This window comes from Lytechinus variegatus, chromosome 7 (assembly GCF_018143015.1).
Source record: "Lytechinus variegatus isolate NC3 chromosome 7, Lvar_3.0, whole genome shotgun sequence".
NCBI lineage: Eukaryota > Metazoa > Echinodermata > Echinoidea > Temnopleuroida > Toxopneustidae > Lytechinus > Lytechinus variegatus.
Genome location: NC_054746.1, coordinates 28,905,443 through 28,918,914, shown reverse-complemented (window position 1 = coordinate 28,918,914; position 13,472 = coordinate 28,905,443).

The window sequence follows — 13,472 nt, the reverse complement described above, 5'->3', positions numbered from 1 at the left end:
GTTGTATAATAATTTTTTAAGTATCCGCGCATTATCCTCCCAATATCAACATTTTCATTGTACTCGTTTTCAAAGTTATTAATATCACAGCTGATTACAAAACTCAGGATGTTATGATAACGTAGCATATGACATAATAAAAAAACCGATAAACCAAATATTATATAAGGATGCAATCTTGCAAATGTATCATAGTTTATTCACTTATAATGTTGTTATCATGTGTATTGTGTATTATATATCACATCTTAAAATACTGTCAACCTTGAATCTAGGGGTGATTGCATATACAGAATCCCCCAACCTGAAAATTGGGGAATGTATCCCCCCACCAGCCTACCGCTGTCTACAAGTTTGCATGTTTATTGACGATGATGATGATGATGATAATGACGAGCAACTTTTGTTGATTTGGGAATCCAAATGCTATGTTAACTTAGGCAGGCGCGGATCCAGGGGTGGTATTCTGGAACACTGTCATAACTTTTGTCATAAATTTTGTCATTTCTTTCCGAGATGTGACACCGCTATGATTGTCACAAATCGGTATTCTGAACATTGTCTTTTCCCTGTCATATCTCTCAAAGTTCCCGCCCATCTTTTCGGAAGCAATCCAATCAAAATCCTCGTTAGTTCCCAGTGGGAGCCCTTCTAGCCAATAGGAATGCCCCGTGACAGGTAGGGATATCCCCAATTCTGTTTCTGACATCGCGCAACTACGCGAATATTGATGCGCTTAAGTAAAATTTCTGTGTCGTATCCTTTTTATCGTGAATTTATTCCTCCTTCGATTTAGTCATCACCAATATCTTCATCATGACCACCATCATCTCCATGGCCTTCATTATCATCATCATCATCATCATAATCATCATCATCATCAACAACAACATCATATCACCGTCACCCTCAGCTTTATCATCTTCATCTTCACACTATGATATTGCATGAATTCATGTTTCGTATTTGAAAATATATGCCCATTCTGCTTTATAAATGTATTAATTCAATTAGTATAAGTTTGGGATTGTCATTTTTTCAAGCAATCTGCTTATGATGACAATCCTTCTCCTGCAAATTGTGAATATCATATAGTTAATAATTTTGTCTGGAATTATTTTTTTAGTACTCTTTATTTATGATTCATGCCAAAAATGCTAATATTATGTTTATTATGTTATGAAAAATGTATTACACGAATGTTATGGATGCAGAAGAAAACAATAAATCAAATCAAATCAATTGATGCGAGCGCGAAGTGCGAGCGGAAAAATTCTAGATTTGTTTCCTAAATCATGAAAAAGATGAATAAAATGGAATCTTCCTATATTAATAATGCGAGCGCAAAGTGCGAGCGTAAAAAAAAATCGTGATTTCGACCTTGAACGGGATACTCTATTCATGTTTAAATCATGAAAGGGATGAGAAAGGGGATCTTCCTACATTAATAATTCGAGCACAAAGGGCGAGCGGAATTTTTTTATATTGTGATCTAAAACTGGATAAGTGAATGAAAATGCGCGCGCGTGTTTCAGATTTAGACCTATAATCTAGGCATTCTACATAATCTTTTATCATGAAAATAAAAGCGAGCGCGAAGCGAGCTTAAAATATTTGATATTCCGATCTGATATTTCAAACACTTTATAGGAAACTTGTAAGGTGGATATAAATCGCACTTGATAAAGAGCGGATATGTTTCATTATTACTTTAATTTTGAGACATAGGACCTTGCCATCCTTAGGACATGTTATCATATGAATATGATGACTATATATCTTCCTATTCATCTTGCTAAGCGCGAGATTAAAAAAAGGGACAATTTAATTATTAAATTGATATCTTAGTATACATGCATAATGAGGGCGCGGAATCTGATGATATTATGGCCTGAACACTGTACATTCAAGCACCTTTTTATTATGAATAGGATGCATCATTAATTAGTTGATATATTTTTAACCATAAATGCGAGCGCAAATCGCGAGCCGAAATTTTTGATAAACTGTCATGAAAAGGGGATTTTAGGTAGTTTGTTATACAATCAATATTGAGACATACATAACCCGCCAATCAAAAATGCAAGCATAGCGGCGCTAGCTGATGCGTTTTGATAATCAGACCTGAAAAGGGATATTTTGAAAACTTTATGGAATACATGAAAATAATAGGTACCTGATAAATCAAATTCGCGAACGCACAGCGCAATTGGAAAATGTTAATGGATCCGCCTATGCATGAAGAAGAGGCAAATGAATAATGGATTTATAATGATGTGTTCATGAATAAATGTAATCTCACTTATAAAAATAATCAATGCGAGCGGGAAACTCGAGCGATTTGTATTTTAATCATTTGATGCTTTCAATTTCGTTTAATTTCTCATCAGAGTAGGCCCTGCTAGAATTATGTGAGCGGGAGCCAGGCGCGGATCCAGGATTTCTTAGGGGGCCCTAATTTCAAGTCAAGTAATAATCGTGCCGAAATATTGACTCCCATTGCCGAATGGGTAATGTCTAGTTCAGTTAATTCTAACAGAAACCTCTCTTGCATTGTAGGCATTCTTCGTTCCTGTGGGTACTCCCATTTTTTTTCTACTTTTTGTTTCAGGGTTGAAAAATCTTAGGGGGATGACACCCCTGTATCGCCACGTATGAAAACTGGTTGTGCAATAACTAAATTGCATATTTTGCATGAAAGAAAATTAATATTTTATTTTGGGTAAGATATTCTTCAAAGATATAAATTAACATGCTTTTTATTATATAGTTGAGGTAGACTCCGTAGTCAGCACTCAGCATTTACTAATTGGGAGTGCACTGCCTACTTAGATCTGTGTTTGGATTTATTATATAATCGTTTGTTATTCGCTTGAAATCCATTCAAAACAGTGAGTTGTCTTGTCAATCCTAATCAACAAACATTGGCTCTTCCGCTCTTGCAAAAATCATATAAAGTATCAAAAGGTTATGTATCTTATAATCTTGCTCAAATTTTATATACTCCAAATAGATTTTCAAAAGAAACAGAATGCGTGTAAACGGTGTATATAAATAGAAAATAAGACACTAAAGATAAATATACTGTAAAAATATTCTTTATTATCAGTGTCTTTATAAATATGAAAACAATGCTCTTAAGTTCGCATCATTTTGGACGATAAGTTCTAATCTCTCTCTTTCATACGATACTAGCGAAACATGAATTCCAAGGTCCCATCAACTAGTTCAAGATGTAACAATAAATGTAAATGATAGCAATGCAGTTTAGGCCTGAGTAAATACACAACAAAAAAAGTAAGTCCCCCCTAAATCAAATTGCTGTAACTTTTGAACAGAATTATTTTGAGATATGATATTTCGTAGGTGGTTTTCTACACTCATTAAACAACTCCTGGTGAAAAATGAGATTGATCGGTTGTGTCATGCATGAGTGATTAAAGATTGAATTGAAAATGACTATTTTTGAAAGTCACAAGAATCGATTTTCAGATTGTGCATATGCAAAGTTGGGCAAAAATTGTTTTTAGGTGAATTTCATGGTGTTATGCTGTTTTACTATCCATTTAGCCACTCCACACACAATTTTGATATTGTATGTTCATGGTTGAGTGAGCACAGTGTATTGCAGGGGCCGCGGGGGGTTGCTGGGGGCTTCAGCCCCCGCCTCACTTTTTTTCCAAAAGCATGTACACAAATGTAAAAATGATCATACGATTGTGATTTTCTGAATGGTCAGCCCCCTTCCCACTTTCAAAACCGTTCCGCGGCCCCTGTATTGTGACGTATCATCATAGGGGTTTATGGTAGTATCCTCTAAAACTTGTTAGATCATGTTAAAATTTGGAAATGTTGATGTCTTCCCCGATTATAGGCCCCTCCCCCATTTCGAAATTCTGGATCCACCACTGACAGACTGATTTGTCCATAAATTAAACTGATCATGAGAAATTGTTAGGGAAGTATGCATTTATGCAGTATAAAGAGTATTCATACCTAAGTTTTCGAATGTGCTCGCTCAACCATGAAAATATTTAAAGTTCGGAACGTGTGTAGTGATATAAATGATGGATGATAAGACAACAGCAATTAAAGTCACATTTGAAACCGAATTTGCCCCCAATATTCACTTTATTACCCTTTAAAATGAGTCTTTGACATTGAAAATACAAATTTTCCCACTTTGATGCGTGCTCGCTCATCAATGAATATACAAATCGATTTCATTTTTGCACAGAAAGACTGCCCATAGGTTGATAAACATTACTGCCAAGTGACATTGCTAAAGACAGCCGTGAAAAAAGTTCTACCATATTGAATAAGGGCTTACTTATTCTTAAATATATGCACCTTTAATGTACACAAGTCTATGAGAGAGGAAGTCAAAATTTTAACAAATATGAAATGAGGGTTTGTGTCATGGACGGTTTTTGTTACTTCTGCCAACAAATATTTCATGAAACTTCGCACATGGCTTCAAGGTAACACTATCTAAAAGCCGCGCACACCAAAAGAATCATTCGATACGGCACAGAGTGGGGCTAAGGCCTAGAACTTTCTTCTCATTTGCATAATTTTCGAATATTGTGTGCTCACTGATGCATTAAACATCGGGATTTTCATAAGAGTCAAATCAAATGAACTATGCAAGGAGGTTTGTGAAAGATATACAGAGTTACAAATTGCATTTTTCTAATAACGTAAAAACGAGCTGATCACATTCCACATGTTCATTCAAGCGTGAATGTGTAATTAAACGCCTTTGAATCATTGAAGCATGTTAATTGGTCATGAACATAACGAAAAAGTTGAGAAAAGATAATTTTCAGTTACCAAAATGAAACAATACATGCCTATGATATTTATAAAATCGTATTTTTGTTTTCAATAAATATTCATTGAACCGTGAAACGATGGTTATTGTTGAAGATGCTCTCCCCCAAAATAACTGTCATCATATTCTATCATTTTTATTGATAGAAATGTGTACAAAATTCAATTATAGTAATTTTGGACTTGTGTTTATTCAACCGTAAAATTTAGTCAAAAAGTTGTATCATCTTTTAGAAAGTACCTTTTACAAGCCTTCTGACCATTTTTCATGATGAGAATGTGGAATTAGCTCCAATAAAATGGAATCAAAGTAATGATATTTGGCTTGTGACTTTTGAAAAGTGACATTTTTGCCTTCTGACGGTGCTCACTAAAGCATGACGTAAAATACGTCCATAACATTTACTCAGAGGAAAGCTTATAAAATTACTTACACGCTCATGTAAAAATATATTAAAAACTCGCATTGGTTCGGAAATTATTGATGTTTGTTTAAGGGGGGACTTACTTTTTTGTTGTGTATAGTTTCAGTGGAATTCGTTAAAAAATAATAAAACGTGATTTCCCACTGTAGGTTGGAAACGAAAAGGTGTCGTATCATGAACTGTATATAGCTGTCTTTTACGCATTACTACATGAAACAACAATATAGGAACGATAAAAACCATACAGTTATTTCAGTTATTTGAGTATTTGACGATTCGTCAAAAAATAAAACACGCATCCGAAACTTTCACCTTTACAATGAATGTTTCATTTATTCTTTTACATATTGCACACCAAGAAATAAAGGTTCAAAATTGAACCCCGAAAGGTTGATGCAAAATCAGCACCCTATGGGTTAAAAATTTGAACCCCTGATTTGGGGTTCAAAAATTGAACCCTGCGGTTGGGGTTCATTTTTGCACCCTACGGTTCAAAACTGCACCCCTAAATTTCAAATTGAAACCCTAGGGTGCAGTTTTGAACCCGCAGGGTGCAAAAATGAACCCCAACCGCAGGGTTCAATTTTTGAACCCCAAATCAGGGGTTCAATTTTTGAACCCATAGGGTGCTGATTTTGCATCAGCCTTTTGGGGTTCAATTCTAAACCTTTATTTCTTAGTGTGTGCAAGTAAACTTCAAAATTTCTGTAAATAATATCTATCAATATATCCATCAGTGTTGTAGACAAGGCTCAAACCTCCAAGGCTTTAATACCCAAGACCAAGGCTTCAATCCCCAAGGCCAAGGCCAAGGCATGGAACCCCAAGGCCTAAAAACCTCAAGGCCAAGGCATTTAAAAACTTTCAATATATGGAACAATGAGCCAACAACAAGGCGGCAGTTCAAATATCAGTACGGCGCGGCGCCCCTACATGTAAGTCGATCATCAATTTGCCCCCCCCCCGTTCGAACATCAATTCGGCCCCCAGTTCGAACATCATTTTGGCATCCCTTCGAACTCAATTTACCTTCCCTAGTTCGAATATCAATTCGCCCCCCCCTAGCTCGAGTATCAATTTTGCGCCCCCCCCCCCCCCTAGTTTGAACATCGATTCGGCGCCCCCTAGTTTGAGTATCAATTTGGCGCCCCCACTTCGAACATCATTTCGGCGCCCTCCTAGTTCGAATATCAGTTCGGCGCCCCTACATGTAGGTCGATCATCAATGTGCCCCCCCCCCCGTTCGAACATTAATTCGGCGCCCAGTTCGAACATCATTTTGACATCCCTTCGAACTCAATTTACCTTCCCTAGTTCGAATATAATTTCGCCCCCCTAGCTCGAGTATCAATTTTGCGCCCCCCCCCCCCCTAGTTCGAACATCAATTCGGCGTCCCCTAGTTTGAGTATCAATTTGGCGCCCCCACTTCGAACATCATTTCGGCGTCCCCCTAGTTCGAACATCAATTCGGTGCCCCCCTAGTTTGAGTATCAATTGGCGCCCCCCTAGCTCGAACATCGATTCGGCCCCCCTCCCCAGTTCGAGTATTATTTTTGCGCCCCCAGTTCGAACATTATTTTAACATCCCTTCGAACTTTATTTCGGCGCCCTCCTAGTTCGAATATCAATTCGGCGCCCCTACATGTAGGTCGATCATCACTTCGCCCCCCCCCCCCGTTCGAACATCAATTTGGCCCCCAGTTCGAACATCATTTTGGCCGCATCCCTTCGAACATCATTTCGGCGCCCTCCTAGTTCGAATATCGATTCGGCGCCCCTACATGTAGGTCCAACATCAATTTGGCGCCCTTAGTTCGAATACCATTTCGCCACCCCCCCCCCCTAGCTCGAGTATCAATTTGGCGCCCCCTACATCAACTTGGTGCCCCTACGTCGAACATCAATTCGGCCCCCTCCCTAGTTCGAGTATCAATTTGGCGTCCCCACTTCGAACATCATTTCGGCGCCCTCCTAGTTCGAATATCAATTCGGCGCCCCTAAATATAGGTCGATCATCAATTCGGCCCCCCCCCCCGTTCGAACATAAATTAGGCCCCCAGTTCGAACATCATTTTGGCATCCCTTCGAACTCAATTTGCCTTCCCTAGTTCGAATATCATTCCCCCCCCTAGCTCGAGTATCAATTTTGCGCCCCCCTAGTTCGAACATCAATTCGGCGACCCCCTAGTTTGAGTATCAATTGGCGCTCCCCTAGCTCGAACATCGATTCGGCCCCCCTCCCCAGTTCGAGTATTATTTTTGCGCCCCCAGTTCGAACATTATTTTAACATCCCTTCGAACTTTATTTCGGCGCCATCCTAGTTCGAATATCAAGTCGGCGCCCCTACATGTAGGTCTAATATCAATTTGGCGCCCCTAGTTCGAATATCAATTCGGCGCCCCTACATGTAGGTCCAACATCAATTTGGCGCCCTTAGTTCGAATACCATTTCGCCACCCCCCCCCCTAGCTCGAGTATCAATTTGGCGCCCCCTACATCAACTTGGCGCCCCTACGTCGAACATCAATTCGGCCCCCTCCCTAGTTCGAGTATCAATTTGGCGTCCCCACTTCGAACATCATTTCGGCGCCCTCCTAGTTCGAATATCAATTCGGCGCCCCTAAATAGAGGTCGGTCATCACTTCGCCCCCCCCCCCCGTTCGAACATCAATTTGGCCCCCAGTTCGAACATCATTTTGGCATCCATTCGAACATCATTTTGACGCCCTTCTAGTTCGAATATCGATTCGGCGCCCCTACATGTAGGTCCAACATCAATTTGGCGCCCCTAGTTCGAATACCATTTCGCCACCCCCCCCCCTAGCTCGAGTATCAATCTGGCGCCCCTAGTTCCAACATCAATTTGGCGCCCCTACGTCGAACATCAATTCGCCCCCCCCCGTTCAAACATCAATTCTGCCCCCAGTTCGAACAGCATTTTGACATTTCTTCGAACATTATTTCAGCGCCCTTTTGGTTCGAACATCATTTTCTTTCCCCGTCTTCCTCTCCCCTTTTCTTCTCTTCTTTCCCCCTTTCTCTCTTTCTTTTTTCATCCCTCTTTTCTTCCCTCTTCCTCTTTCTTCATTTTTCTCCTTTTCCCCTCTTCCTCTCTCTTTCCCCCCCCCCCTCTTCCTCTTTTTTTCTCCCCCTCCCCTCCCTTTTCTTCTCTTCCTTCCCCTCTTCCTCTTTCTTTCCCCTCTTCTTTTCCCTTTTTTCTTCTTTTCTTTCCCCTCTCTTTTTTTCTTTCCTCCCTCTTCCCCTTTCTCCTTTTCTTTCCCCTCTTCCTCTTTTTTCTTCCCCCTCTCCCCCTCCCTTTTCTTCTCTTTCTTTCCCCTTTTCTTCTCTTCCTTTCCCCTTTTCTTCTCTTCCTTTTCCCCTTTTTTCCCCTTCTCTCTCTTTTTTCCTCTTTTTTCTTCCCTCTTCCTCTCTTTCCTTTTTTCTCCTTTTCCTTTTCCCCTCTTCCTCTCTCTTTCCCCCTCTTCCTCTTTTTTCTTCTCCCTCCCCTCCCTTTTTCCTCTCTTCCTTCCCCCTCTTCCTCTTTTTTCTCTTTCTTTCCCCTCTTCTTCTCCTTTTTTCTTTCCCTTCTTCTTTTCCCTCTCTTTTTTCTTCTCTTCTTTCCTCCCTCTCCCTTTCTTTTCTTCTCTTCCTCCTTTTCTTTCCTCTTTTTCCTCTCTCTTTTTTTTTCTCCTTTTCCTTTCCCTCTCTTTTTCCTTCTCTTTCTTTCCCCTTTTTCTCTCCTTCCCTTCCTTCCCCCTCTTTCCTTTTTCTTCTTTTCTTCCCCCTTTCCTCTCTCTTTTTTTCCCTCTTCCTCCTTCCCCTCTTCCTCTCTCTTTTCCCCTCTTCTTTTCCCCTCTCCTCTCTCTCCTTTCCTCTCTTCTTTCCCCCTTTTCCTCTTTTTTTTCTTCCCTTCTTCCTTTCTTCTTTTTCTTCTTTTCTTTCCCCTCTTCCCCTCTTTTTCTCTTTCTTTCCTTCTCTCTTTTTTTAGCCGAAGGGGGGGGGGGCCGAGGCCCCCTCGGCCCCCCCATGGATCCGCGCCTGAACTTAGGAACCTTTTTTTATGACATACCCCATACTATTATTCTACCCGAATCATCTCAGTTTGAGTACACTCATGTTTCGTTCAGGACAATCAATTTACCTCAACTAATTGACAGGCGTCATGTCATTTCTCAGTTATGTTGTGCTTAATTGTTATTGTCACGATGTTAAATGAAGACCTTGAAAGGGGGAAAATATCAAAGTCTGTGGGCAATTTAGGTGAAACGAAAGCATTACATTGATCAAAATAGACATTGTTCATGTTAGAATGTAACTGCTCTTTTGACTGATCAGGAAAACTCTTATTAAATATTTATGGTTTGACAGAAAGACTTCGTGAAGACAATTCTTTACATCCCAAAGTGAGCGCGATCGGTTTTCGAAAAGAAAGGCTTGGTTTTGTTTGAAGCACAATGGAAACGTTTTAACTGCGTGTGTCTCTCTTCGAACATTAATGCGAATACGTATGATTGATCCATGCATAAGATTCGATAGATATAAGTGTGACAGATCGTCAAGGGATAAATGAAATAAAATGCTCGAGGGGATGCCGATCAGGAGGATGCATTTCCTTTAAATTATGATCGAATAACTAAGGTTGGTGCATTCTGCGTGTTAAGGTGACAAGTCCTTTAGTTGCTTGTAAACTCCATTGCGGCTAGATTATTTTGTATACTGCATGGACACATACAACTGCTTTTAAGATTCATATTACATTTTATTGTGTACATTGACACTACATGAAAGTAAAATTCATGCAAAATCACTCGCAGTGTGAATACATCAAATCTGAATGAAATTAACAACAAAAAAGAAAGCTTTGGTGGTAAATAGCAATGTGGTCTTCACTCATTTCCACATTGTTTATTTTCCGTTTATCCTTTTTCGTCTTCATTCAATTTATCTTCTAACCATGTAGGTTCTGATGCCATTTGGCCCATTTGCTTTCTTGTATAATTTTCGGTTAGGCCATACCAATTTCATCAAATATCCACTTGGTCTATGTCAGTCAAACAACCAGATGAAATATTCATAATCCAAACTTTCATTTTGTAAAGTGTATAAGCCCTAAAATAATAAGTTGACGAAGTGAGAATTAGACATGATAATTACATTATTACACACGTCTTTCTTCCATCAACACATACACAGTAACAACATTAGTACCTTAAGTAGAATATGGTTTCAAATACATACTAACAAATATAATTATTTTTTAAATATACTTTTGCAAGCCGATTTCATCATACTGATGTCTAAAATCAAACGAAAAAACGAATAACTCGCTCACCTTACTCTTGTTTTATTACCCCCAAGAGCGTCCTTGAATGTCTGTAGAAATAAAGCAAACAGGGACCACTTAATCCTCATATTGTTTTTCCACCTATTTATAATAAGTAATCAATAATCAAAGAAGGTCAGTCATCTATTTTAACTCTCAATCGAAGCAGAAAGACTCATTTTATTTCAATACCACCCTATAAAGACTGTATTTGTTTATATTAAGATAAACGAGAAGAACTGGTTTTCACCGTTATTTCAATTTCAATTATATGATATCTCTCTTTAGATCCTAATCATATTCATTCTTTATGAAGCAGAAAATGAACTGCCACTGTTGTTACATATTAATATTAATGAATGTTATGTGCACATAATTTTGTATAAATCTTCCTTATCGGAACATACTAGAAAAAAAATGATATAAAAAATACGACAATAATATTTCTAAGAATAGAAGTCCGAATAACACCAAAACACAATTTGTTTTTGTATATTTTTAAAATTTAGTTTGTGCAAATGGCAATTTCTTTGGAGATGGTCTTAATTTCTTTAAACTGCCTGGGAAGTGGACAATTTATTACAAACAAACATTATTTCCTTTTACGAACTTTCGCCACCCCAAAGAAGAATAAATTGATAGATATGCAGCATTTTGTCCCTACATACCACACCTTCATTTTTTGAAGTCTTGCATCCACCCTTTATTATATCATATGCCTTTGTTCTAGGGGTAATCGTGAAATGACTAACCTACGAATAATATACTGTAGGTCTACTATATACAAAGGGGAGCTATAAGCATGGAAAAGTTCATACCTATTTTGGAAGACAATGGCTAACATTTTTCATATTTTTCAGTTATACATTGAAACAAATTACACAATATTAAAAAAATAATTATTCCATGACTTTGACACCCATTTAGCAACAATTCGAAGGGAGTAGTCTTCTATGGGGTCTTAGAAACATGCTTCTTTTTAATTGGAATCGGGTTGAAAATACGGGAGAATTCATAGTGCACTCGCATATTGCAAGGATAAGATTATGTAAAGTAATTAGCCTAGTTATACGTGCGTTTGGTTTGATTATTGACTTTAAAAAGATTTACCGTAAACACATAGTACTTCTGACTATGGGTCGTCTCGAACTTTACAAAGCTCGACTCGTACAGAAATAGGGAAAATATGGGGGACTCAAGAGTAATATTTCTGTGGTTGTAGAATCTAATTGTATGTGAGATGCCACATCTTATATCAGAATTCATTACGATAAAATACAGGAATATGTTTCTGGAGACGAGCCTTTGTATAATCATGAAAATGAAATATAGATGGGAGGACGGGGAAATAAACAGGGTTAATGTGAATGGCAGCAATAGCGTAGCAGAAGGAAAAAGTTTATTTAAATATGTAATCAAAATTTTAAAGAACGAAGAGGAAAAAGTGTTTGAATGGAAAGTAGAAATATTGATATTTAATGGGGCATGGATTAAAAGTGAATGATTTGGGAAAATATAGATTATGAATGAGAAAGGGTGACGAAAGGGAGAGGGGGTGGAATGAAAGGGGGAGGAAGCGTGCGCACAGATGCGGAAATTGAGGATACAGGGGCGAGACTAAAGAATGTAAGGCTGAGAGAGAAAGAAAAAGTCTATGGGTGGGAAGGGGGGAAGGGATCATTGATTTTCTCCCCCAATTAGGTTTATGAATGACTTTTTTAGAATGAACGTGCAATTAATGTGTTATTAACTCTATTGTCGAGATCGTGAAATTCGTCCTTTTATCACGCCGCCAAACGATTTTACAGTTATCTGCGACGTCGAGATGTTAAAAAGAGAACAACCGTTTTTTCTTTAGTTACAATAACATACATGTAAATGCACGAAGAACGTCATTATTTCCATCCATCAATAGAGACAATTATCATGATAGGATACGTGGTAAAATCGCTTGGAAAAAAAATCTATTCATTAATTTGCTACTTTATTTGGGGGGCCAGTTATGTGTTTCCTTTTTTTTCTAAATCATTATGTATTTGCCCAATTTGTATCATGGTGAAAATTTAGTAGTAATTAAGCAACGATTCTCCGTCCCGACTCTCTTCTTTGTCTTTCCATTCCCTTTTTTCTTTGTATAAATAGTACTTCAATTTGTAGATTTTTTTCAATATTTTACATGCACATATGCCAGTTGCTTTTTTTAATATGTAAACTTAAGTGTACATTAATGCGATCTTATTTAGAAAACGGAATTTGTTTTAAAATCTACTCTATGCAAATAAATACAGTAACAAAGATTAGATTTTAAAACAAACTTCCTGATGGTTTATTCTCTTTCTCTCTCCCTCTCTTTTATCCCTTCATTCTTTATTTTATTTTCTTTGAATGTAAAGTTGACGTACTCATGTAACTTAATATTTGGCATTCACTTTCTCCTCTAAAGCCACACCCCTTTCGATCTCCCTAATTTCTCCCCTCTTACCACTCGCATCCCCCTCTTTCTATATAAATCTCTATCTTTCGACTCTCCCTCTTCCTACACTCCTTTACTTCTCTCTACCATTCTATTTCTCATCTCTATTGTTGCTTGGTATTCCCCCTGCTTAGACTTCAGCCCTCCCCAAAGAAACAAAATGAAAGAGCCAATTTTTTTGTAGCTCCAAATATCTTAATCCTTCGCGTGAAGGGCAAGGATCCAAAATAAAGCTCCAAAACTGACCTATTGTCATGGTTGGTTACTTACTCATCTGTGTGAATACTCAATTCATTGTAAATCCAATCTATTTCCAGCTTCATCGATCGGTCAAGTTGAAAAATTAAAACACTTCAGAGGGTAAAGAAAACTGAATCAAACCAGAAAAGACCGGCTCGTAATACATGTCACTTGAT